This window comes from Crotalus tigris, unplaced genomic scaffold (assembly GCF_016545835.1).
Source record: "Crotalus tigris isolate CLP2741 ecotype Arizona unplaced genomic scaffold, ASM1654583v1 scf7180000018101.4720394464:4744507, whole genome shotgun sequence".
In the NCBI taxonomy this organism is placed as follows: Eukaryota; Metazoa; Chordata; class Lepidosauria; order Squamata; family Viperidae; genus Crotalus; species Crotalus tigris.
The window spans coordinates 1,537,094-1,562,613 of record NW_024096823.1 but is presented as its reverse complement, the minus strand read 5'-3'; the positions used below and the strand labels follow the sequence as shown (position 1 = coordinate 1,562,613).

Below are 25,520 nucleotides of genomic sequence, written 5' to 3'. Positions count from 1 at the left end.
TAATATAATTTAAACCCTTTCACTGAAGCACCTTTGCTATAGGTATCTAAATACTCCTAAAAGCAAACTCAGGTGAAGATTGCCAATGATTTAGCCATACTAGAGCCAATGAAAAGTAAAAGTATCACCTGTGCAGATATGTGAAAAGTCATTCCACCTTACATCAATTCTGGCAACAGAAAAAACAACCAAAACATGTTGAGGCAGTGTTCTCTTTTTACCATGTTTTTGTGGACTGGTAGATCTCTAATCCTTGTCTATGCTAACTATGTTTATTCTATTACTTTTATTTTGGTGTATATCAGTGGGTGGCGTGGGGAGGGTGGGGAGAGAAGGAAGGAATCATTTTATATGTAGAGTTGTCTTTGCGCTGTGTAGTTATGTGCAACTTTCTGCTGAATGTCCCATTTGCTCCTAATTAAATCAAAGTCGAAAATAAAACACTCTTGAAAACCGATGGACATCATCAAAATTTATTAGGTAATCAGAAAGAGCAAGAAGAAATTAAAACAATTTTTGATGCCTGAGTAACCTTTGCTCTGTATCTGAACACTGCTACCAATATTAATCAGGCAGCCCTCTTGGAGACAGATTGATTCTAGAGTCACAGAGCAATAACCGATAGGGATCCAGAAGTAGCTAACTCAATGTGGATGCTGCTAAATCCTTTGCTGAATCGACACTACTTAATTTCTCCCCCCCCCCAAACACACACACTAAATTACTGATGCAGACTAGCTCTCAGGAGAAAGTAATTGCTCATCCAGGGAAGAGGTTATCAAAATATCCTGAGAACTCTGTTTAGGTCTGAGAAGAACTTCCTTTTCAGTTAATTTAACGGATACACAAAATACAGTATAGAATTTGCATAATCCTGCTCTACTTTCCCTCTCAATTTCTTTAATTGTAAAAGCATGTAGCCCAATCCTAGTCAACACTACTGTTCATGAGATAAGGAAAGTATTTCTTTCCACAAGTCCCTTGGTATACTTTTTAAAGGTGTACCTTATGTGGGTATGCTTAATCAAATATTCTTCAATGCCACATGGAAGTATGTGTGTGTGTGGGGGGGGGGGAATTCAACACATGATACAATTTTGTTTAAAAAATCCACAAAGGTTCCCTTACTTCACGTGCAGCTGCTGTGATCTGACATGAGGAATTCTTTCTTTTCATTTAAGAACACGACAAGCCACAAACAGGTAGGAGAATGTGAATTCTACCTATTGGTTAGCTTGTCCTTTGGTGTAGGAAAGCTTCAAATCCTTGAGATCTCCTGTAAAACCATAGATGAATTGCCGAATGTTTTCAATAGACTGTTGCTCTATATTATTGCAATCTCTTGTGAAAGTAGGGAATGAATGGTTCTAACACATGGGTGTCAAACTCGCAACGTCATATTATGTGTCATGATGTATTGTGACTTTTTTTGCATTGCCAGAGCTGGGGTGGGCGCAGCCTCCATATGATGCAACCGGCCTATGGGCCGGCAATTTGACACCCCTGTTCTAACAGTTTTATTTACTTCCACTTAAGATTTTCTCCAACCCAACTGATTAAGACACTTTCACATCATGCCCTGTCTAAAGGCCTAACCAGAAACCTCTCCTTTCCTAGTGTTTGTTTGTTTGAAGCTAGTCTACCTATCTAAACTACTATAAGATGCAGACAACTAGATTCTTAAACTATTCTTCCTCAGAAAAATTGTAACTTGGCTCTCTGCCTTTCCCTCACAGCTAAAGTAAAGTGGAATTGATTCATCTTTATAAAATGTTGCTTTGTGAATTGACAAGATTTAAAGTTGAAGTACACAGCAAAATAACCTAAATCATCAATCCAGTTGCCCTGAAGTTTCTGTTGGAATAACATGTCCCATATTCATGTAATGCAACTGACATAAAAAGCTCACAGAATATATACCAAGATTCATTAAATCTTTTGGAAAAACAGAAATATCCTTAACAGCAGCTCTTCATATTTTGAACAACTCCTGCAGTACTCTACTCCAGAACTTCCATTTAATTTCAAACATCTCAGAATATCCTTGTGTGTTAATGTATCACAGCTTGTGTGATATGTGAAAATGCTTAATAAACAGTTATATAAAGTAATAGCTGATGTGAAGGTGGATGTGCAAATTGACAATGATGAATCACTTACATAAAATGATCTTTACTCTTGCCAATGATGCTATGATAGCAGCTGTTCTGCAAATCATACTTCAACTGAGAGTTTGAAATCAATTATGAAGTTGGATACTAAATTTACCTTGCTCCAAAGAGTCACCACCTCCTAGTTCTTGGTACAACTTCAAGGGAAAGACAATAATTTAGCTGGAATCTCTGTCCTTTGAATAATTGTTAATGTTCCAGGGGAGACATTAGAAGGGGAGCATGAATCAAAAACTTTGCTTTCAACACACAGGAAGATTCTTTCTATCCATAGAAGTCTGCCATAGTGGTGAGATGAAATGTAACTTTTGGAAGAAAGGAGATTGGTTTTATCCAATATTTAATGCAAAAATCTGGAGAACCACCAGATGGCCGTCAAGAGACACTTAAAACTCTTTCTTGTTGCCCATTAATGGTCATTCTAGACTTTGAGAAAACAGGTGTGGTGGCCTAGAAGAAATTATTTTTTGTTGTTGTTGATTCTCTACTTCCCTATAATAAACCTTTTAAAAATTTGCTCTGGATGGTTATGTCATTCTCTAGAAAAATATAGTGGGAGAGAAAGGAGAAAAAAAATAAAAATCCCCCAACTCCTTTGTCCTCCCTTTGTTCTATTGATAACATATTTTAAAAGCCTAACACAAGATAGAAGTTACAATGATTGGCAGAAAAAGTCCAATAATTTTTAAAAGTGTCTCATGACAGAGGTGGGATATATTTAATACTTAGTCTTTATGAATTTAATACATTCATTTTCTCTGAAAATTCTTTCCTATTCCATTTAAGATACTAAGTGCTACCTGTGGATGTTTTCATGCTTGTAAGAATTGTAAATCAATAAGTTATGACAAGACGATAGGAGTGCAAGAAGTATGATGAGGATGTTATAGAAAACTATACTACTGAAAATCAGAACAAGATCAGAAATGTTTAGGAAGATTTTTCATTGAGCCCCAAAACTTGTCTCTGATGCAGTCTGATGAGAAGTGTCAAGAAGTTGAAATCTGAAATAAATATATAATCTGTTCTCAGCATGACACATTTCTTATTTTACATCAGTATCCACCACAGCCTTTTAGGAAAATACATGTGCTAAAGTGGGAGAAAACCTCTATTATGAAACTTATAGAAATATCACAATTCTTGCACCAGATGTTCACATCACTGCTTAGAATATTATTATTGTTGTCGATATCACTGACATTGAAATTTTATGAATCATCAATCTAAAAATATTACTTAAAAAGACCAAACAATTTCTGAAGTGCTCGTTCATATTAACAACATCTTACAGCAGTTAAAAACTTCAAGAATATCTAAATAGAATTCTTTAAGATAGGGAGACATATTGGATTTTGGTCATTAAGAAAAAAAGACAAAAAACAAACAAACATATATGGTACTGGTATCTGGGATGAGCCCAACAAAATCTGACATGCAGAGAGGCGAAAATCCTTAACTTGTATATACACTGATTAGTTTTAATGTCAATGATGCAATTAATAGCTCTACACCCTAGAGTTTAGAGTTTTACAAGATTTAGCTTCTACATGGTACTTCATATGTTATCCATTTTTGTGGATTAGTAAACCAAAAATAAAAAGATACACTAGACCAGTCTGAAAAAAATGTTTCAAAAGCTTGCATCCAAAATCTTATTATTAGTTCACACCCCCCCCCAAAGAACTAATAGTAGGGAAAAATTAAACAACAAAGAATAACACCAAGAGAACTTGCATGATTGTCAAGGAACTCAACAATGCATATTTGCAGAAAATGTACACTGGAATTCTATCTGGTAAGGATATTTTTTTCCAATGGAACTTTAAAAATTTGTTTGAACAACTTCACTTTGAACAACTCCATAGTTCAGTTCATTTTATTTTAGTCAAGCACCAGCATAATGGTGCCATACTAAAACATATATTACACTAGAACAGAATTCATACAAATTTAATTATCTGATCTTAACCAACAGTGAGGTAAATTGTATTCCAAGAAAGTCTAAGCTGTAATAGATGTGTTAGTTTTGAAATTGCCAAAGATTCTTGCTCTATTGTTTTCTTTTTACTAATTAGAGTAAGTTCTTTCTTTGTCAACTCTTTGAGGCAGATTAGGTCATTGCCACAAGAAATATTAAAACTCTAATTTGTTGATATGACCTATACTAACAGAATCTTGAAAGCCTGCCAGAGTTTCTTTTCTATTCCCTCTTATATTAGAGAGTCAAAACAGGACACTCTTGACTTTCTTTCTCACCCTTTCCTGTCTTTCTGGGCTAAACAGATGTTTTGTAATGACTGCCCTATCCTTTCTTCAGGGCTTCCTTTGTATTCCTATACACACTCCATGACACATAGGTTCAGTGTTTACATGCTAAAACATTATTCTCCCTATTCATTTGGCAATAGAAAAATTTGAAAAACACAAATATCTCATAATATAGAATAATAATATAATTAAATAATAGCCAATTTGGTCTAGTGGTTAAGTTACCAGGCTAGAAAGTGAGAGACTGTGTGGTTTAATCCCATCTTAGCCATGAAAGCTGGTGATCTTGGGCCAGTCACTTTCTCTCAGCCCAACTCACATTATTGTGACGAAAATAGGAGGAGGAAAATGTGTTGGATATTTTTGTTGCCTTGTCTTAGCTGTAAAATAACAAAGGCAGAATACAGACAAACAAATATATATAAAGAGAATGGTATAGCTATTTCGGGTTCCTTTAACCCTCATCAGCCAAACTTACTCTTCTGAGATTCGAACCTGGGCTATCTGCATGTTAGGCAGATGTTATAACCTCTAAGCCACGGGTTCTCTCCCACTTTGTTAGCTACCAGGAGAGAGACAGGGGGAGGAGATTTTTACCTTGAATGAACACCCTGTCAGCCCAGATATGGGAGAAAGAAATCTTCTTTCTTTTCTTTTCTGTATCAGCTCTATATATATTTAAAACAATTCAGGCACTCTTTTCAGAGACAGCTCCATTCAGTCTTATGCTGCCATTCGTTCCTCTTTTCAAGAAAGTTTTCATTCTACTACAGATATTTTTAAACACTCGCTTAAGCCTATTTTAATCCCCAGAGTTAGCTACTGAAGTGACACAAACCTCAACTCCCTGCACTTAATCTGTGTCCGATGGTTAATAAAGAATACTTCAGTAAGGTTAGTGGAGAACTAGAGCACTCTGTGGTGCTCTCTGACTTCTTCAAACAAACCCCACAAGAAGATAAAATATTAACACAGATATTATAAAGAAGTAATTCTGAGTTGCCGATAAGCCCCATTACAAGAATATTTAAAGTTCCACAATTTTCTTTGAAGCCTGTAAATGTTAATTGGATGGCACACAAATTCATCAACAGCCTGGTTTCAAAGACAGAAAGGTAGGAAAGCAAAAAGCAACAATAAAAACAAAAGTGGAGTTAACTGGCCTACTTTAGTTTGTGAAGAGAGTTCTTTTAGGGGAAAAGAGCCCTATCTCTCAGAAGGATAATAACAACCATTTGTAAGACGTAATCTCTTCCAAGGGTGTGCTTGATCTTTAACTCAAAAAGCAGTCATGTTGCATTCACAGTTCATGTGCTGGGTTCTCTTTTAATTCCGTTCTTTCAGGATCACTGATTGCTTAGAAGGATTGGAATACCAAGAAGCTCCAAGAAATGAAACAGCAGAAGAGATATCTGGAATCGACAAAGAGCAATATAGCTGAACATTGCTAACAGCCTGGATTTAAGCCTACTTCATTGCAGTAGTTACAGCAAGCATCAGAGCTTCTCTATCCTTATTACATTTAAAACTGTAGTTCAGCAATCTTAGTCTGAGGTTACTTAGCTGTCTGAACAGTCTCAGACCTTATTAGGCAAAGCTTGGTCAGATGATCAATTAGAAGGCAGCAGGACGGTGACAGAAGTCTCACTGTGGGTGGTGATTAATAAAACTTTGAGTGAGGGGGTTATGCCATGTAACTTGAAGGAAGCAGTGGTATATCCCATCCTTATGAACCTACTACTCAAGCTAGTTATTTTGGACAGTAATCTGCTTCATAGAGAAGATAATGGAGAAAGTGATGATGCTGCAACTGCGGAGAGCCCTGGATGAGCTCATTATTCACTCTTCAGTTGGGTCACAATCCCCTGGTAGGGGATTGACTTTTTGATTACTCTTGCTGATGGTCCATGAAAAGACTGGGATGGGAAAATGTTCTTCCGGACCGCTCAGTGGTGTTCAACTGATCATAGTATCTTTTTGGACTACTACAAGAGGTCAGGAGCAGAGAGTTGTATTTAGAATAGTTCATTCTGAGTGGGTAGTTCAGGCAGTGGTAGAAATGCAAGAGACTCTCTGGAGATTCTGTGTTATTATTTAACATCTACATTAAGCTACTGGGAGAAGTCATCTGCTGACACAGAATATCCAATATACAATTCATAGAATGATCAATATACATATGAAATTCAACTGTCCATCTTCATCCTGGGCTAAACAGGAGATGGTGATGAGGTTCTTTCCTGTTGCCTAAAAGTTGCTGAGATATAGATGGAGAAAACAGATTTAGACTGAATCCTAGATGAAGTAACCATGGATTTTGAAGCTGTCATATTTGAGAAGTAGTCTAGCTGTGCACTTCCTCATTGCTTAGTAAAGCAGCTTTGATGGGGCACTTCTTTCAGAGCTTTGTTAAGTGACACATCTCTTTAAAGCTTTGCAAAGGGCTGGCATACATATCTAGGATGTTCTAGATATTAACATTTCAAGAACTAGCACACATTAAAGTCTGTACTTTGGCTCATTTTTCTTTTCCGATGCTCTTTAAAAAAAAAAAAACAGCAAGCTATTTTAGGCCAGCAAAGATATTTCCACAAGATAACAGGAAGACAGCTGGAGGTAAGCTATGGAAACTGCTGAACTGGCACTTCTAGAGAAGCTAGCAGCTTTCAAAGAGAAGAAAACAGCTGCAAAGTGATTGTGTGATGGAGAAGAAAAGGTGGCTGAAAAGCTGAAGTTGTGAGTAAGCAGCAGCAGCAGCAATAATAGCAGCAGCAACAATAACAAGACAACAGTGCTAGAACAGGCCCCAGAATGCAAGGAATCTGGGGCATACTATTAAAAAAAAAGATACTTGAGGGAAAAGTCCTTGCAGATGCCAGTTCTAGTAGAACTACAGGAACTCTTTACTTGACTTTGAAGTTCAAAAGTTGAAGAAAGGGCAGGTGAACATGACAAAAATTTTTCTTTAGCCCTGGGGTCTTGAGAAGATACTGAGAGAGACTCTCAGCAGACAGATGAAATATTTATAGGAGGGAATCGTCTGCCAGTAAATAAAAACATGTTCTTTAATTTTTTATCAGGTAACTAACAACATTATGTTTCCTAATGTCCACTGCTTCATGAAAAAATGTGGTCCAAATGTGAGCTTATAGAGATGTCTTTCCATTGACCAAAGAGCCCATTGTAGGATATTTACTGTTCATCTAAAGCAGGGGTAGGTAACCTTGGCTCTTTTATGACTCGTGGACTTCAACTCTCAGAATTCCTGAGCCAGCATGGCTGGCTCAGGAATTCTGGGAGTTGAAGTTCATGCGTCATAAAAGAGCCAAGGTTGCCTACCCCTGATCTAAAACATAGTTTATTAAAAAGGAACCACCAAATTCAGTAGGGTATACTCCCCCCCCCCACATTAATCTACAGGCATATCTGACCATTTCATTTAGTCATTTAGTGACTCTCAAAATGAAAAAAAAATTCTTAATGTAAAAATAGAAAAAGTCCTGCTGAATGAATGATGGTTTGTCTATTCTAACTTTGTCATGAAATGGCCAGCCAGGCACATTAAGTAAACCCATTAACATACAGGGTTCTTTCTTCTGGCACTACAATCAAAATTCATGGCAAAACTGTAAATTAAAAGCAAGATTTTCTCTAGGAAGAACACTTTCCCCTCAGTTTATGACAAATTGTTTGCCTATCTACTAATTTCATTGCCTATTTTGCTCACTTGTTCCAAAGTCAGAATAAAGACTGATCCAGTCAAATTCATTTCAGGAGAAACTACAATGTTTTCAGCTGTGGCTTGATTTTCCCATGACTTCCATACTTTTTTAAGGCTGGAAACCTTCAAGGAGTTAATAATTCTTTGGAAGCCAAGAGCGGGAAGAACAAGGCACCAATTCAAGTTTCAATTTCCTTTCAGTATTACATATTTAGAGTCTACATAGCAACATGAAGGTCTACGCTCAATTTGCCATCATTCAAAATGCAAACTTCAGTCTTATCACATTGAACAACGGCAGAACTGCTAGCTTTTCTTTAAAGATTACAACAGAATCAATTAATATGCAGGCTAATTACTTACCATTAATTATTGCTACATAATTTATTTTGTAATAAAACAAGAAGAGGGAATTACTTGGAATGGAAGGAAGTAGGGTTCTTATTTATTCAACTCACTGCTCAAATAGATTTTCATAATCCATATTTTTCCCCTTATAATATGCATGAAACACTATTTAAATAAAACTCCTTAAACAACATTAGGATTCTTTGTAAGCGCTAGCAGTTCTGCCATTGTTCAATGTGATAAGCCTGAAGTTTGCATTTTAAATGATGGCAAATTGAGCGTAGACCTTCATGTTGCTATGTAGACTCTAAATACACAATACTAAAAAGAAATTGAAACTTGAACTGGTAGCTTGTCCTTCTTTTTCTATTAACTCGTTGAAGGTGAATGATTTGTTGGGCACGTCTTATGACTCAACATTGTTGTCTCTTTGGTCAACAACACCAATTCTTCAATTTAGGCTAGAGGATAGAATGAAATGCATGCTAAAGTAAAATCCAATTTAGACAATAGAAAGAACTAAATCAAATATAATCTTATACCAGATGATTGCAAAAAGGAATGATAGACATCCTAGATTTTAATTGCCCCTAAATACGCTTTCATTTATATCAGTGGTTCTCAACCTGTGGGTCGGGACCCCATTTGGGGTTGAACGACCATTTCAAGGGGGTCGCCAAGCAAGGCTGTCTGCCATTTTTTTCCTCTTTTCTTTGACCACGCCCCTGGCACCCAGTGATGTATAAGTGGTTGGGGGTCACCACAACATGGAGAACTGTATTAGGGGGTCGCAGCATTAAAAAGGTTGAGAACCACTGATTTACATAGAAGATAAAAAAAAGCACAGGAAGTTACTCACACAATCCTCTTCTAAAGAGGTTAATAGACCTAAACAATAATCACCTACTGGAGCCAATCCAAGAAGGATTCCCCAGGATACAATTGAACTATAATACTCAGCCTTCCTTACCACTGATTCTGCTGGAAGGATTTGCTGGAATATGCAGTTTCGAAGCATCTGGAAGTTCTCCAGAAAGTCAGGGGAATAAAACGCCAACATTTCAATGGTTGAAGTGAAAAGCATAATATTTAAAGCAACTAATAAAGGGGCATTCCTTACTTCAAATGAAATTGCCCAACACTTTAGCTTAAATATTTTTAATCACAACTGACAATATTTCTTCTACATTCATTAAGATAGCACTTGCTGAAATATTTTTAGAAATTCATGCTAAGTTCTACTTCAGCACCTGAGTTGACTTGTATGCATGTTTTCTCTCCTTTGCTTTTTAAAGAAATCGGATTATGCAGCTTTGCCCAGATTTTCCCCATGCTACATAGCTAAGACATAACTCATTCCCTTACTAAGCCCAGTTTGTTTGTTTATTTAGTATTTGTCTGATTTAATTAGAAATGTTGGGATATATATCAGTCAATAAAATAAAAGATCTTTTTAGTACTCAAAAAATGTACCCAGCTACTACATATTCTCAATGTGTTTTGAAAACTATTTTTGTTGCAAAACTTTCTACATTATTAAAACCCAGCATCTAATAGAATATTTTAAGCTATTTATAAGATGGAATATAGGACAAGATAATTGGAAAGTGGGCAATAAAAGTGTATTTTAAAAATAGAGGAGAGGCTGAGATGTATGCAGCCAATTATAAGCTGGTTAGTTTGGATAAATTCAGTGGTGGGATTCAGCCAGTTCACATCACTTCAGCAGAACCGGAGCTAATTTCTATGTTGCCCAGGCCCAGAATGGACTTTTGGAAACAGCATCCACACAGAGAACCAGTTGTTCACATATTTGAATCCCACTACTGGGTAAATTTCTTAAGAATTATTAAATACCAAATTATTAAACATAAATATTTCTTAAAGAGGAATCAGTATAACTTCTGAAGGTCATGTTGCAGCTCATTAACTTAAGTTGGGTGGCATACAAGTTAATTATTAATGTGTTAATTTAATATTAATTAATAGCTTTGGGGAGATATTTTAAAATCCCCACAACCCATGAGTAGGGGTAAATGAATGAAATAGATCTATTGTGCAGCATTGTGGGCATAGCAGGTGTATAAGAGTACTATGACAGTGGGTAAAGAACAGCTACTAATTTGTCAAAGAAAATAAAAGATAAGCTTATAGCAATAGCAATAGCACTTAAGACTTATATACAGTGCTCTACAGCCCTCTCTAAGTGGTTTACAGAGTCAGTCTATTGCCCCCAACAATCTGGGTTCTCATTTCACTAACCTCAAAAGGATGGAAGGCTGAGTCAACCTTGAGCCAGTCAGAATCAAACTCCTGGCAGTGAGCAGTACGTTTGCCTACAATACTACATTCTAATCACTGCGCCACCACGTATCTTATCTAGATGTTAACATCCTGGATGGTAAATAAAGCACAATGGCCAAGTTAACCTTATGCAAGCTGCATTTGATGTAGCATAATACATGGACCCAGTCCTCAGTTGTGGTAGTACTATAAAACTATCAGTACTGTAGTACTAGTAGTATTACTATAGTACTATCACTCATAGAAATCTCATTCATTCTAAATGTATTAGTCTTCAAACTGCTATTAAATTGTTTAAATACAGACAAGAGAAATGGATAATTGACATTTCTTGTGAGAAATGTGGGTTTTTAAGACTGTTTTGGATTTTTTTGGTGACTGTTTTAATTTGTTCATAATGTGAGTTAGGAGTGAATAGTGAGTTGTCTAAATCTGCTGACAACAGATTAATTAGAGGGGGAAGGGAGAGAAAGAGGCCACATTGTCAAAAGGATCTCTGGAAACTGGTGAGATAGATGTTAAAATGTGAAAAGGATTCTGTGTAATCAATGACTGCATGAACTGGTACAAATTATGAACAAAAAGCCTAATTTCACATATATTTAAGACCATCTGAAGCAGCATCAATGGACCAGAAAAAATGATCCTGGGGTACGGAGATTGGTGCAATGAGAATGTCAGCTTAGCATATAACTATTGAGAAAATGGCAAACTCCACGCTGGGAATGGCTTTGAAATACATCAAAAATAAATTGCCAGTAACAAAATGCCTTTCCCCCACCTCCTGTTTTACAAATCTGTGCCACAATCAGTACAATTTCACCATACCTCAACAAGAATATTGTAAAGTTTGAAAAGCTATAAAACAAGCCAAGGGAAATAATAAAAGAAATGGAGCGGGCGGTGAAAAAAAGTTGTAAAAGCAACAACTGCTTGCTCCATCTCATTATTTCTCTTGGCTTTGTTATCCAGCTCCTTGCCTCTATCTTTCTCTACCTGCTGCTGAGACTGGAAACAAGGCCTAGAATTACCATTTTGCTAAAACTATTCAGTAGATTTCATCAGCTCTCCAAATATATTTCCCTGGAGCAATGAGATCATTGCCAAAGAGAGAATTCCAAAAATTTTCTAGATTTGGGAAGCCATTAGGGTGATTCTTTGAGGGGGGGGGCATATATCTCTATATCAAGAGTCCAAATTATGGTAATCTGAGCTTGGTGGGAACAAAACAAAAAACAACCCTATTCTTCAGAATTTTATCCAGTATGAAATTACTGAGCAGGTATGAGTTGCACCTAGTTGAAAGAGGAGAGAGACCAAGTTGAATTGATCCAGCTTTCTACATATTGATGATATCCCATCTTTATTTCGTACAACTCAAGAAATCATATATATATATATATAATATTCCTGCTTTCTTTTTTCCCCACAACAACCTTGTACAGTGAGTTGATCTGGGAGACAGTAAGTGGCCAAAGTCACCAGCCAACTGTCATGCCTAAGGGAGGACTAGAACTCAGTCTCCCAGTTTCTAGTTCAGCATCTTAACTACTTCACCTGCGGGCCTGCAGGCCTGGTATGCCTTGTTATCCAATGCTAACCAGACCTGATACTAATTAGTTCCCAAATTCAGACACGTTTTACAGAATTCAGTTTAAAAATAGGTTTTATTTCTTTCAAAAGTCAAAAAGAAGGCAAAGATGGTAACACTAGCACAGCCATTAAAGTATAGACATCCAGCTCTGCTATTCCCAAATACACAGATCCCAAAAGATTTATAGTCCAACTGTAAATCTATACATGATGCTTTCTTTCCTATTAAGCCTCTTTCCTTGAAAATATAGTGCTATTTCACTCTTAATAACTAAAAACAGATTTTCATTAATAATCATATTTTAAACACTTTCTCCCAATGTATGCATTTCTGTCTCTTTGTTCAGCCAATTAAACAATAGGAAGTCAATGAAGTTAATTCAGCTAAGCCATCAAAGAATCCCTGTCCCTTGATTAACAGGATTCAACTAGTAAATATGGTTATTAATGAAAATGTTGCAACAAACACAAATTCTGGGTATTTTTTTTTACGCAGTACCTTGTATACAGTGTATTCAAATAGTCAAATGTTAATTTAGAGAATTCTTGGAGAACATCAAAGTTCACACATTGGTAACACAGGAACATTTGCATTTCAGTGAAAACTGAATGAATTTTTCCCCATCTTAAATTCGTATGATGTAAAAATGAAGAATGGCATTATGGCAGAACTCAGAAACACAGGCTTTTCTGTTTTAATCATAGATTAATTTTTAAATGATTTACGCTACAATCAAAGCTAAGAATATGTTGCATGTTGATTTTATAAAATGTCATGTATTCAAAAGCGTAATAATAATTACATTTAAAATATACCAATGAGTTTTAATAAAAATTAGAAGATAGCAATGGAACAACCCACAGTTCTTAATTTCCAGTTTCTTTTTAGATACCAATAGACAACTTGCACTGCCTCACTCATGTTTTAGCTATATATTTTGTTGCTTGATTAGCATTTTTCTGCTTCTGAACAGCAAGCTACATTCTTTTTTCCAGTATTATAAATTACTAGCTATGAGAGCTTCATTTCTCAAGGAACAAAAATGTGAGCCTCATGTACCTTTTCATAATAGAGCACGGCACGTACTTCATTAACAACAAGGGCTGTTATTTCATGTGGCATGTTTTATACAAAGCAACCATTTAAAAATTACAGTGGCAAGAAATATATCAGCAAAAAAGATCACTTTCTGTATTAAAAAGAAAAATTCACTCAGCCTTTATGCACCAAGCTACCTGCAATAGACTAGATTCTGCTTATTTTTACTTGAAAGTACATGGAAATGGGTGACATTGGCATACAGTTGATAAGAGGATAAAAATTTAGCATTCTCCATTCCCACAACTACTAGGCAAGAAAAACCAAATTTACAGGTACACTATAGGTGGTACCTTGTTCAATAGTAGTAACTGTGAGATGGATCTCAGAGTCCTAGAGGACAATCACTTAAATATGAGTCCAGCTATTCTCCAAAGTACCTGAGGGCAGGACAAGAAGTAATGCTGGAAACTAATCAAGGAGAGAAGCAACCTAGAACTAAGAAGAAATTTCCTGACAGAACAATTAATCAGTGGAACAACTTGCCTCCCGAAGTTGTGAATGCTCCAACACTGGAGGTTTTTAAGAAGAGACTGGACAACCATTTGTCTGAAATTGTGTAGGGTTTCCTGCCTGAGTAGGGGGTTGGACTAGAAGACCTCCAAGGTCCCTTCCAACTCTATTAATATTATTGTTACTTACCTTTTCTCAGTTGCTTCTCCCCAGAGTCACTTTTTACTAAGAATGGAAGCCAATAAAAGGAACAACTTATCTTAGTCTATTGGTATCAGCCTCTGTCCTTCAAGAGGTAAGATTTGGTAGGGTTTTTTAAAGAGTCTCACAAAAATCACAGAAATTTTACCTACTAGACCATCAAGAGGAATTTCCCCCTAATGCAGGGCAGGGGGAGGTATGTTGATCATTACAGCTATTTTTGCACATTTTTTTCATTCACCTTTTCTTTTTGCATGACAACCTTTGGACAGGTAAAATTACAAAGGCAACCGTATTTAGGTTTATGAATTTAACAAAAGAACTACATCAGCTAGCACTACAGTATAAGTGAATACAATGGTCCTGCACTGGCTTGTCTCAACCCTGAATGTAGCCTTCAAAAAGTCTTTTAAATTGTTGGCTCTTCCCCCAACATTGGGCTAAGATAAGGTTAGAGCCCACTAAATGTTCATGTGCTGCATCTCAGATACTGGAACTTATTTTCATGCTAATCATACAGGGTTTTTAAGTTGAATTGTGCCCTTTAGAGCCACTCATGGTTTTTATATATAAGATGAGTTGCCATATAAACCTTTTAAAATAAATAAAACCTAGAACAACTCACTGGGCCTGTGGGTCACTGGTTCTTTCAAAGACATCTAGACACTACAACTCATAACAGAATAGTAAGTAAACCGTGTATTCAAACATTGTGTAGGGCATGCAATCTGGCCTGCCCCATGCCCACCTTTCTTCTCCCTCAACTCCATACATTCAGCTGAAAGATCTGAAGAGCAGCTATTCTAGCTTCAATATGAATCTAGGTGTCTGTGAGATCTAGAATCCCACTTTCTTGGGCACCTGAATCACAGGAAGAAGGGTACTTGAATTCAGATATAACTCAACTTCAGATCGCCAGCTGAATGTGTGGAAACCAAGGGAAATATGAGGCTGAGCTATATGATTTGTCTGTCCAACTGGAAGCCCTCCATACATTCAGTTGAATATCTAACTATGGCTTAACTGGTAAAACACACCAACAAACCATTTTAGAAGTAAAGATACAATTTCAATACTAAACTTTCGGCATTAAATTCCTCCCTCAGGGGGCAACAAAGGAAATCCTAAAGGAAAAGTTAAGATCTCTTTCCTCACATTCCTCTTCAATACAGTACTATATTCGTTCTACAGTAAATATAGAACTCCTAGGTATTAGAAAAATTTAAAATTATTGTAATTTCACCACAAATTAATGTAGATTTTAACTTTTACCCCCAAAAATGTTGATATAGAAGAACACATTGATGTCCCTCCAGGTCTGCAATGTCATCAGAAAAGGACAATTCTGTTTGGCGTCAGCTCTAATGCTAGTAGAATAATTCATGATGCCTTAGCTTTCTTAATAATATACTGTTCAATTCATTTCCATGAAAAATTCCCAAAGTGAAAGAAATGGAAACAAAAATTTAATGGCAACTTTAAACTGAGCAATTTAATGAGCTCAATTTTAAAGTAATGTGACCTACTGATTTAAAGACAATGGAAGAATCTTGTCTACAGGGTTTTTGTTTCTTTAAGTTAATAATGTCCTTTCATAGGACAGATTGAACACGACCCTTAATTCTGAGCAAGAATACTAAGCTTATGAGATAATATGTAAAATTTTAAAAAATATACCATGGAAATCATATGTTACAGCTAACAGTAAAACTCATACTTCCTGCTGGAATAACTATCATAAGGATAATGCACAGTGTGGGATTAAATTTGAGATTAAATAGCCAAAGATAATGATGATAATAAATTCACTATATTTCTCAGCACAATTGTAAAAATCCACTGTATAATTAAATCACTTGTGCTGAAAATCTGAAGGTAGACAAAAACTATACAACATGTCACAATAGTGGTAAATAACAATTAACATTCTAATATTTTTTTCAGCTACTTCTTTGGAGTTGGATAAATAATGATTTTATTTGCTTGCAGTAGATTTTATTTTTTATATTCTGGGCCAGCTCAAATATATCTTATGAAATAAGAATTCTACAATTTGCCAGTTTCTACTTTATATTATAGGTAGAACTGTTTGTAATATTAAATAATACTACTTTCTCCGATTCAGGTCATGTTGACTTGGAATTATAACCAACCCAACAGAAGAGCACTAAGCTGGGGAAGATGAGCTAATTCTATGGTAAACAAATAGATTAGTTCCCTGAAGGCTTTTATACTAAGTTTGAGGGCTTAATTTCAGTTACTTGAAGGGCTGGACTTTGTCTGGGTTCAGTCTGAAAAGAAGCACAACACTGAGGAGAACAACCATGTTTATCTGCAATTATTGTTAAATCCCTGCTTTACAAGAGGGACCCTTGGGATGAACAATGGGAAAGCAAAGATTTTTGTAGAAGTTTGAGGGCTACAAGGTGAGAAATCCTAAGGATCTAATTGACTGGTCAGTTTGGGAAAGCTAGGTAGGTCTTTATCTGTGCATCTGGGATGAATCCTGTCATTAGGCAAAATGAGCCTTTCAGGAAGGCAACAGAGCTGAGGAAATCCATTGTTAAAGGAGATGGAATGTTTGAGGTCATCAGCTTGGTTTAGGGTTTATACAAAAGAAATTATGTCTACATTAACATGTAATAATAATAATAACTTTATTGTCACTTTGAAAGTACACCAATCGGCATACATCAAAATGAAATTTCGTTGCATACAGCTCTCAAAGGGTCACCACCTCCGATATACAGTCCTTGTTCGTGGCCAGCTCAAGTTTCAGATCATCCATTTTAATCTCTACGGAGCAAACGATGGCAAACAGGACAGATGGAAATGGAGCTCCATGTGGATTATCCCTCAAATTAGCTTGTATTCCTGCACAACAACCTCATCTCCTTTTCTTTTATTGATCTTGTCTCTTCCACCTTTTCCTTAAAGAGGCCTCACTCTTTTTCGCCCCTGGAGAACGCTGCCACCACCACCAACTCCTCCAAAAGCCTCTCTCCCATCCTCTGGGCCTGCCGATAGCCTCATCCAGTTCCTTCGCTCCATAAGCCCCAAGACCTCTCCTCCTCTGCCTCCTTTGGAAACAGCCCTTATTTGCAATAGAATCCATCGCTGGGCCAGCAGTCAGATCTTGCTGCCGGCAGAACAATTTCAAACTGCACCAACGACTTTTAACGGTCTCACCAACAGTTCCGAAACAGCTAGAAACTCACCATGCCAGCAAAGATTGTCAGTCGTATGTTGTATGTTACCTTAGTTCCTTCACATTGCTTAAACACATTAAAACCTTCCTGATCATGCGGCCTATATCCTTAATATCCCTCCCATAACTCTTCACCTTCGAGAGCCAATGCAGCCGCAGCCGATCCAGGTGCCGCCATCTTAGAACATTATATACACATCTACTTGCTTTTATCACTTACTGACTGGCATAATTTAAATAGAGTTAGTAAATCAAACCCAGGTCCTATAAAAGCACTTAAGCAAACTAGGGAGGCTCTCAATGAAATGACTGACATCCATAGATGGCTAGGAGAAAAACTCAACATATATGTCCAATGCCTCCGATAATCAGTGCAAAACCATTCAGAGGCATTTCCTTAGCAGCAGATTTATCCCATCTAAGTGGCAGCTTAAGGGTCCTGCTGTTTGCCTAGACTTCTCTGAATACATACCGTATATGCCGGCGTATAAGGTGACTTCCGCAAGCGTTAAAATCGGCGCCAAAGACGGGGGTCGTCTTATATGCCAAGTCGTCTTATACGCCGGAAATACTGGTAGTTTCTGGTGTATAAGATGACGTTCTAAGAATGCGACTCAGTGCCAAAGACAGGGGTCATCTTATACGCCGGGTCGCCTTGTACGCCAGCATATATGGTACTGCCAGTTATATTGTCTGCATTCTTCAGAACGATGACAGGTTCCCAAGAGAGTCTGGAAATTAATTTTATTATTCTCTTTCTGCCTGAAATACACTTGAGGGAAAAAATATTGTTTTAGATATTAATCTTAATGGGTTGTGGATTTTTTTTCTGTGCATGCATGTACTGTATATGCATTTTTCAGGGAAGAATATATGATGAGGTATAAGGTGATTACATTTGGAAATGTGGAGTGACAAAGCATTGCAGAGAGAACTTGAGCTGTGATATATTTGAGAGAGAGGAGAGGGGGAGGGAATGAGAGAGAGAGAGAGAGAGAGAGAGAGAGAGAGAGAGAGAGAGACAGACAGACAGACAGACAGACAGAGACAGAGAGACAGATAGACATGACCATAAGCCTTGATGTTCTTTTGAAATCCCCAAAGGAACAGGAATTCACATTTGGCATTCACAGCAGAAGTTTTAATTATACCAACTATCTCACAATCATGCTTATCATGGCTGCTCCAAAGATGGAGAGATAAGTGGGATCTAATATAGTATTCTTATCAGCCAAGGATAAAACAAAGGAAATAAACAGAAGTATAAAGCATCTTGCCTAAGATTACAACCTCTGGTAATGGATATAAAATTATTCAGTAGCCCTTGTTAAAGCCCTGCTCCAGATTCCTTTTTTTTCATCTTTAGATGCAATCCTTGACTTATAACCATTCATTCACTGGCCAGCTGAAGTTACAACGGCACTGAATAAAGTGACGTATAACCGTTTTTCACACTTAAAATTGCAGCATCCCTATGGCCATGTGATCAAAATTGAGAGATGCTTGGCCACTGGTTCATATTTATGATGGGTGCAGTGTTCTGGGGTTAGGGTATCACTCTTTGTGACCTTCTGACAAGCAAAGTCAATAGGGAAGCCAGATTCACTTAACAACCATGTGACTAACCTAACAACTGCAGTGACTGCTTTAACAACTGTGACAAGGAAGGTTGTAAAATAGGGAAAACTCACTTAACAGCTCTCTTATTGAGCAACGGAAATTTTGGGCTCAATTGTGGTAATGTCTGACTATGTATTCAAGGCTGGAATCCCAACAACTCATCTAATGCCCTTCTACAAATGTTGGGCTTGTCCCAAAAACTCAATGCTAACATTTCCCTGAGTATGTGACCAATCAGAATGGGGAAAGAATGAGAGAAAGCAGCCTTCTCTCTTCCTCTCCTCAAACTCTTCAGGCAGGAGAGTCAAGAAAGAACGTTCAGTTTGCTTTAAAGCAAATTTATCTGATCTGGACACTTGCTTTATTTGGGCTCCAAATTACATGGTGAGCTGTCTTTGCACTCAAGAAAATGAGGTCATCTTTTTCATCTTTGCATGCACATTTGGACATTGGAAGGAACAGGGCTATCTATATGGCCTTGTTTTCTTCCCGCTTCAGGTTCTCTTAAAAAGTCTCCCATGTTGAAAAACAGTCTCTGAATATACTCTGAGAAAAATACAGAAGAAAATAGTGTCTTAGGAGGGGGAGCACTGCTGGAAGGATCAGAGAACATCTATCTAAACCAGTGGTTCTCAACCTTTCCAATGCCGCGACCCCCAACCGTTCGTAAGTCAAGGAGGACTACTCAACTGGTGCAGCACCGTTTGCAGAATGGGACTTTTGGTGGGCTCAGCAGGGCAGAGACAGCCTGGACAACTCCTATTGGTTTTTGAAAGCCAATAGAATTAGACTCTATTCAAGAGAGTCTATTCTATTGGCTTTCAAAAGCCAATAGAATAAAAGGGAGTAGCACAGCTAAGGAAAAGGGGGAAAAAATGGCAGACTGCATTGTTTGGCGACCCCAGTGAAATGGCCGTTCGACCCCAAATGGGGTCCCGACCCACAGGTTGAGAACCACTGATCTAAACAAAAATCCTGCATGAATTAGTCTCAGAAGAGGGCATTTATTCTCTAATATTTATAAAACTTTATTAGCTGCACCTGGCATAGAACTACCTAAGTTGCTAACCAAGGGCACTATGGAATACCAAACTGGATAGTGATTAAATCCATTAAGAACCCATATCAAGCTTTTTCATTCTGGAATTGAAACCATCATAAAATGCTTGTTGAAAACTGAATTGATTCAGGGTATGCACATAGGTAATCATGTGTTTTAGCACCCTCACAGACAGTACTTTAACTGTCATAATAGTGTCCTAACTGAGAGATGAAATCATATTATTAGTGCAGACTATTGAAGGTGATGCTGCTGTGATTTTAAAAAAAAACACAAATCTTGCCAAACCAAAATAAAGCAATGAATATCTAACTTACTGCAGAAGGAGAAGTCGAATAAATAAATTAACAGCTTTTTTTAAAAAAAGATGAATATTTCCCTAAGTACAGAATTACAATTTACAAACCTAGTATTATGAAAAGAAACAGTTGATGCTAAGTGCAAAAACAGCCTTTTAGATAATGGAGTCTGATTTTTTTTTTCACTCCTAAATTCTTTGTTAGAGGAAACAATTGTGATATATTTACATCAGTACATCATACAAATTCTGAAACTAAAATGTTTTTTCCCCTTACTCCAAGGTCAAGCAAAATTCTATCAGATTTTTGAAAAATGAAAAAGAACCATGTGAATTTTTATGGACTTTATATCCAAGCCAACAAGAGTCTTAGTTATATACCTTATTTATTTATTTGCTTATCACATCTATATAGACACCATTTCACAAAAAGCAACTCTACAAAATAACAAAAGCATACAAAAGTTGTTTGTAAAAGCAGATAACTTCAGGAAAAAAACTGTGTAAACCTGTTATAGATAAGACTGTTATATAAAGGCTGCTACAGGATTGATCCTATGGCAGTTATTTTTCCCTATCTTATGTTGTTTGTTAAATACTGATCCAACATTCCCGACTCTAAAAATTACATGAACTTACCCTAAAGCAACATTTTTTTCATCCTCCTCCTTCAAGCAGGGAAACATTTTGAGAGACACTCAAGAAGCACAGTTCTTAATTTGGCAGTATATTTTCTGTAAGGAAATAAAAATATCTTAAGTAGTCATATCACAGCACATAAGCACAACTTTAAATTGATTTGACTCGAAACAAGCAAACAATAAATTAATTTTTCTGTGCCTTCCAAACTTAGTTTAGCAACTTTTTTAGGTAATGGATGCTCTGTACTCCACTCTTTAAAAAAAAAAAACATACAAAAATCTGCAGAATCATCAAATCCTGTTAGATGTCAACAAGAGAGAGAGAGATATCATAGAAGAGTGAAATCTGACCAAACAAGGTTACTTGCAGATCTCTAAGTGCTAAGACATAAAAGTCTTTATAGGTTAAAATCCACATTTTGAATTGTACCCAGAAACCAGTGTAGGGCTTGCAAAACTGATATAATGTGATCATAGTACTGAGAATATATCAGCCTCCACATGTATGAAAGACAGTTGGAGGAAGGGTTGAGCAACTGTCACATACATTTTTTCTTCTAGGAATTTGACAGAGAAAATGAGGAGTCACAGTCTTCCATAAAGTCGATGCTCTGGCACGTTGGCCACGTAACCAATGGATCTTTATTATTTATTTATTTTATTTTGTGCCCTGCTTTTATTATTTTAAAAATAACTCAAGTTGGCAATGCTTTTGGACTGAAGTCAATTACTGTTGCAAAACTGGCAATAACAGTTATTGAGGACATATGGATTTTTCTTCATCTTTGCCAATGTTACAAAAAAGCATTTGTTGTTTAGCCAGAGATGTATCTGCTCTTCATATTACACCTACATAAGTCAATTTTCAATCCAAGGAAGAGGCTTAAGATGAATTGCAGACTAATATCTTCAATTTGAAAACAGGGAGGAAAATGAAAGAAAGGAAAATAAGTTGATCAATGATCAGAACAATGGGGATAATTCAACTACAAAATTATACAACAGTAATAGAGCATGATAAGGTTATGTAGAGAAAAAAAATCTGGTTTCTCTTCAGATCATATAAATAGCAAAATGTTAAATGTAAATGTAAAAGCTATAACACATCATGTAACAAAATTTAGGAGAAAACAATTTCATAAAATAGTAGTTCATAAAAAGAAAAGATTTATGCATATTGTAAAAGCTTTCAAACCATTACTTTCATGCTATTGCCATTAAAGAATGGGTAGTCAGACCTGCTACACAATGTTGCTTTTATTTCCATTCTCCCAGCTTACATTTTCTTGCAAAACAAACCTTTATTTTTAAAAATCTTTCAGAAACTGGGGGAAACCTTTTTTTTTTACGTACACCTTTCAATGTATAATTCCATAGTGGTCTCTTCCTCCAAACCAAATGGTTGTTTTATCATTTTAAATATTTTTTGTCAATGCAAGTCACCAATTTATTACTTTATCATTCTGTGTTCTTACAGCTGCTAAGAGCAGCTTAAAAATATATGGAGTGATGCGTGGGACTTTTTAATGTATGCCAGGGGTGTCAAACTCACAACATCGTGACGTGTCGTGACATATTGTGATTTTTTTTCCATTGCCAGCAATGGGGTGGGCACGGTTTCGGCATGATGCATCCGGCCCAGGGGCTGGCGGTTTGACACCCCTGATGTACACTATATATTAGTAGAGTACTTCAATCACTATTCATTGCTATCTTCAAAGAAGATGCAAAAAGTTGTGCTTTAGTAGCAAGCATTATAAAAATGTCTGGGTGTGATGATCAAAGAGATCTGGTGTAGATTATACACACTCTAATATAATTACAGGGATTACAGAGACAGGAAGGAAATTAAAAAGAAAGGAGACTTGGATGTTCCGATGGTACAAAGTCAGAGAGACATAAATTACTGATAGTTGTGGAGTAGCTGAGAAAGGAAACTCACACAGAAATGAATAGAAAACATAAACTCCCTTCGCACAATACAGTAAGTATGTATGTAGAGAGGGACAGCTTTAATAGATTGGAAAAATACAGATTTTTTTTTTCTAGCCCTGCCTAGTGTTTGGAGAGAAGCCAAGCTTCTGAAGGGCCTTTCCTGTGCAGCAGCTTCATAACTGCTCTAGAAAAAGAAAAACCAGGAATGTCTGTCTGTCTGCCTGCTTGCCAACTGCTAACTCGAAGAGAAACAGAAGGAGGGCTGAGAGCCAAATTGCTAAACTGCTGAGTGACTGATGATGCTGGAATGTGGAAATGTGAATAGAGGTGTCTAGAACATTTGAATCTAGAACATAGGAGTAATCCTTGACTTACAACATTTGTTTAGCAACTGTTCAAAGTTACAAAAAGTGACTTAATAACCAGTCCTCACATTTGCAACCATTGCACATCCCCCATAGTGACATGATCAAAATTGGAGTGCTTGGAGACTAACACATATTTACAATGGGTTGTAGCATCCTGGAGTCATCACCATTCTTGATTGTCATCACTGGAGGTTTTCAAAAATAGACCGGATAACCATACGGTATAAGACTCCTTCCTGCCTTAAGCAGGGGGTTGGACTAGAACAGTGGTTCTCAACCTGTGGGTCGGGACCCCATTTGGGGTCGAACGACCATTTCACGGGGGTTGCCAAACAACACAGTCCGCCATTTTTTTCCCCTTTTCCTTAGCTGTGCTACTCCCTTTTATTCTATTGGCTTTTGAAAGCCAATAGAATAGACTCTCTTGAATAGAGTCTAATTCTATTGGCTTTCAAAAGCCAATAGGAATTGTTCAGGCTGTCTCTGCCCTGCTGAGCCCTCCAAAAGTCCCATTCTGCAAACAGTGCTGCACCAGTTGAGTAGTCCTCGACTTACGACCGGTTGGGGGTCGCGGCATTAAAAAGGTTGAGAACCACTGGACTAGAAGATCTCTGAGGTCCCTTCCAGTCCTATGATTCTATGATTTGCAACTTTCCCAGTTTGGACAAGCAAAGTCAGGGAGGAAAGCCGTATTTGCTTAAAGATTACATGACTCACTTAACAACTGCAGCGATTCACTTAACAACTGTAACACAAAAGGTTGTAAAATCCAGGCAGGACTCACTTAATAACCACCTTGCTTAGCATCAGAAATTCTGATCCCAAATGCTGTCCCAACTCAAGGACTACCTGTAACCGTCTCTTAAAAATTTATGTGGGACAAGCCTGGAAGGTAACTTAGTCATCATGGGAGAGACAGAAAGAAGCGGAATAAGCTGAGAGCTGAAAGCTGTGTGCAACAAAGGAAAAACGCTGTACTGTCAAAGATAAGAAGTGACTTTAACATCCAAGGAACTCACCCTTCTGAAATCTCCAGAGAGAGAGGGGGGAACCAAATTCCTACAGGAAGGTAACAAAACATTGAGGAAACAGACCATGCAACTGACAGCAGTTTAATATTTAAATAGTAGGGGAGTCAGACATGAAACCAAAAACTGGACTTAAAGTTGGTTCACCAAGTTTAGACAATTCTCTACATAAGGTGACAGGTTTATAGGGAAACATCTGGGATAAAAGTTAATTTAAGGGTTCCTATGAAAAAATAGATGCTACCTGTCTATCTATGAATAAATTGAACCCTTCATCACTATGCCTATCCTACCTTATGCCTTGAACTATAGAGAACAAACTTTTGAAATCAGGCATAAAACAAAACTCAAATAAAAAGTTTATTCAGTGATGAATTAGTTGTTCCTAAGCCAAAATTGAACTCTGAATGTATTTAATCTTTAGTTTGCTCTATTTGCTTTTTATTTCTAATACAGATTCTGAAACCAGACTTGACATGATTTCTACTACCTCTTGCATTGTTAATTAAAACAATGCCTCTGAATATGCTTGCCTCTACTCCAATTAATAACTAACTATATATTACAAAAACTCTTGTGTCTGTTTGTTTGTAACCTTCAACTGAGCAAAACTGGGCTGTTTGGGGCAAGAATTATTGAACCAATGTTAATTCAAATCACTAACTTACATAATTCTGGGACAGTGACATTTGTGAAAGTGGTTGCTGCTTCAGCTCCACTGCACTGCTGCTGTTCAACACAGCTGCCACACTGACAAGGTCAACTGCAGTCACATGATCCTCAAATTTGTTTCCCACAAATTGATGGGAAAGTCAGAAGGAACTGATTTGATTGTGGATGCTCCTTTGCTCCTTGCCACCTTCCCACTTGCAAAATCTGCTTGTGGGAAGCTTGCAGGGAAAAAGTCAATAGAGAATCCAGTAGGGAAGGTCATCCTTCATCAATCCCTCTGAACCTGCCCCATGCAGACCACATGTGCAGTTTCTTCTTCCTTCTCCCCATCTGATAGTAGCCATTTGCTGGCTGCTGGGAAGGGAAGGGGAGGGATAGGAAGGAAGGAAGGAAGGAAGGAAGGAAGGAAGGAAGGAAGGAAGGAAGGAAGGAAGGAAGGAAGGAAGGAGGAACTATAATAGTTATCCATTAGCTTCCCTGTTAAAGGGACCTGACAGCCATATCCTCATTAAGCATGCCTCTCATTTCA

General features: G+C 37.1%; 1 protein-coding gene across 5 annotated transcripts in view; it reads right to left on the bottom strand.

Annotated features, from left to right (window-relative positions):
• LINGO2 (leucine rich repeat and Ig domain containing 2) overlaps positions 1 to 25,520 on the bottom strand; it is a 684,882-nt gene that overhangs the window by 526,316 nt on the left and 133,046 nt on the right. For all 5 annotated transcript variants that reach the window (XM_039347805.1, XM_039347804.1, XM_039347803.1 and 2 more), the window contains exon 2: positions 20,987 to 21,081. The gene's annotated coding sequence lies outside the window, so the exon portion shown is untranslated. The remainder of the gene's footprint in view (positions 1 to 20,986; positions 21,082 to 25,520) is intronic.